The 2,937-nt window shown below is 33.7% G+C and overlaps 1 protein-coding gene across 3 annotated transcripts in view; it reads right to left on the bottom strand.

Moving 5' to 3' along the window:
• The window catches only part of LOC115239720 (retinal guanylyl cyclase 2), a 41,893-nt gene that overhangs the window by 30,186 nt on the left and 8,770 nt on the right, over positions 1-2,937 (bottom strand). The gene's annotated exons all lie outside the window — the stretch shown is intronic.

Genomic DNA, 2,937 nt, shown 5'->3' with positions numbered 1-2,937 from the left:
CGTCGTGTAAAGCGTCATGCAGCTGTAACGGCTAATGAAGGCCCGTGGCTTACGTGCCGCGATTAATTCTGGCTCGATCTTATCCGTATTTTGTGTTCGTGTGATGGACTAAGGATAAATTAATTAGCCCTCTGAGCCCCATAGACATAGTATTTTGTTAAATACTAAACTGAGAGTGAATTGAGTATTATCCAATTACATTTATAAATGACATTTTACGGAGAAATTATATAAAGAATTTATACACATTTGCAATGTGTCGTGATCCACGACAGAATTAATAGCGTACAGTTAGATTCTCGAAGCGCAATTAATTTTAACGTACGACGTCACGACTGAGTCCTGAACTTTGTGCAAGGATATTTTTATTATTATTTTTCTTCCGCGATATTTTATTTCAGCGTGCAAACTTTTTTTAAAAGCGTTAAAATAAGAGAAAAAAACTGTATAATTGTCGCGCAGATAAGTATGTAAATTCGTTAAAGAACATTATCGAGAGATATGATGCATTTGTTACATTCTGACGGGTTCTCATATGCATAAGCTAATTCATATTTAACGAAAAGAGCTGCCGCGAAAAAATAGAGGATGAAAAATTTGCAAATAAAATAAAGCGATTATGCGAATCTCGCGGTTCGCGATAATGAGCAAAGTTTTTCGATTATATCTGACATGTGCACTTATCATAATTATGCAGTAACAGTCAGATAGTCAAATCTCTTATCTCCCATCGTGAAATATGAATATATAAAGCAAATGTATCGTTCATAAATATATATATTTTTGCCAAACAGATCGATCTCGAAGGCTCGAATATCCTAAGCAAAGCTTTCATCTTTCGTTCGTGTAAACTTACTCTTTTAATGCGAATGACTGCACCGTTATTAAACTTCGGAAATGGATGCAAATTATAATCGGATATAGCGTTTAAAAAGATGGGGATGCATCTGAACGATTCTACGTTTTTATACACCACGAAGAAGATTCTTTAAACAGAGGAGCGGTATTTTTTTAATAAAATCTTTTCGATTAATTCTTTCGTCAGAGTGCGTGGAATATAAATTGTACTAAAGAAGGGCTACATCGATAGTCCATTTAAATCCGTCTCTTAACATAAATTAGGTTGGAGGGTAGAACTATGCGTAGTCCAGGCTTAAGCCATCCCTTACCTCGGTAGTCAGTTAACTCTCTAAAGGATTAAATAGATCACTTAATCCTCTAGTCTAGTCATTCGATAAGAAACCTGTGTAATATTATTACATTCGATTTAAAGATTAAATCATTTGCTGAAATAATATTGTACATATTACAATCTTCTTATCACAAAAAATTAAATTATATTATAACGTAATTAAGAGGATTGACAGTTACGTTATACAGGATGTCTCAAAACTATCAGATGTCCTTTTAATAGCAGATTTTCTGATTAATTTTGAAATTATTTTTTTTTTTAGCAAAAATATCGAGGCATTAATAATTTCCAACTTGTAAGTGATTGAAGGAGAAGAGCTTTCCGCAAACTAAACTTTGCGAAGTTAAAAAGTTAATACAAAACTATATTCTTCAGTCAATTTCAAGTAAAGCTTGCTTGAATAGAATTTTAATTTAAGCTCAATTACAAAAATATATATGATAGGAAAAATTAGAAAAATAATGACCTCCCTCGACATTTTCGTTAAAAAGAATCGACTCTAAATTATCGGAGATATTCAAAGATAAAAATTTATCGAAGCTATTAAAAGATTTTCATAAGTTTTGGAGGGACACTTTATATAATATTAATTTACTAAAGATTATATTATTTTTCTTCTAAAACGATAATTAATTTTACAACAACCATCATTACCACAAATATCAAACATAACAAATCGCAAATTCGTTATATGAAAGTAAATAAGAAAATTTCCCCCTGTTTTTGCCGTACGGACAAACTCACCGATGATCGTCAATATTACGACGGTGCACGTATCGATCGAGATAATGAAAATTAGTCAATTACGTGTGCTTGCACAAGGAGAATAATCCTCCAATCGCGCGGTATACACAAGACGACGCGCAAATTTACCCTCGTCGAGATTTCCCGCTCAATTTCCAACGTTGCGTCGCAGTAGTTGTGACTTGTTAGTGGACGGACTGAAACACGCGCGCGTTTTTTTGCGCGAAAGGATCGCGCGACGTAACTCTGGTCGGCGGATAAACAAAGGAAGCATTTTTATCTCGCGACGCGAAACATCCAGACATACTCTGCGAGCATCGCGTCGTCCCCGATGGCGTAATCATTTAACGAACGCGTTGGAAAAATTCACGCTTGTTTATCACAAAGAAGCTGAACGCTAAGGCTGTCACAGATGTAGCCCGCGCAAGGTTTATAGAGAGAGAAAAAGAGAAAAGAGAGAAAGAGAGTGTTGTTTCTTGGATTTATTTATTTTTATTATAATTAAAAGTTAACTGTAATATATATTGTCGTTAAATTAATGAGATGAGTATAATAACAATAATCATGTTTTTCTCTTGTTTGTAGAGTTTTCTTTGTTTATAATAAGTGTCCCTTAATTAATCACTTCTGGGAACTTCTGATAACAGTTAACGAATACTCTCATTATCTCTCTTTTAATTATCTTATAATTAATTTTATTTTGCTAATGAAAAAAGTATTAATGTAATGTTACCTCTACAATTTATAGAAATGTGAAAAATAAATTATGTGCCATTGTTTGCGGAATACAAAATTAGTTTTGCTAGTTAAAAGAGAAATTAATTACGAGAAATTAAATTAATTTCTTAATATCCGAGGTACACGCTTTATATATGATTTTTCCGATGTCCAAGTCTATGTCCTTTCGTATCCCGCGTGTCCGAGAAATGTCATTCGTTTTCCCTCAATGTACCCCGCTCCGCGTCGTCGACGGGAAACTTTGTGCATCGTTGAGGGAAAGA

Source organism: Formica exsecta, unplaced genomic scaffold, assembly GCF_003651465.1.
Source record: "Formica exsecta isolate Colony F162 unplaced genomic scaffold, ASM365146v1 scaffold393, whole genome shotgun sequence".
Classification (NCBI taxonomy): domain Eukaryota; kingdom Metazoa; phylum Arthropoda; class Insecta; order Hymenoptera; family Formicidae; genus Formica; species Formica exsecta.
This window is presented reverse-complemented; position numbering and strand designations above follow the sequence as displayed.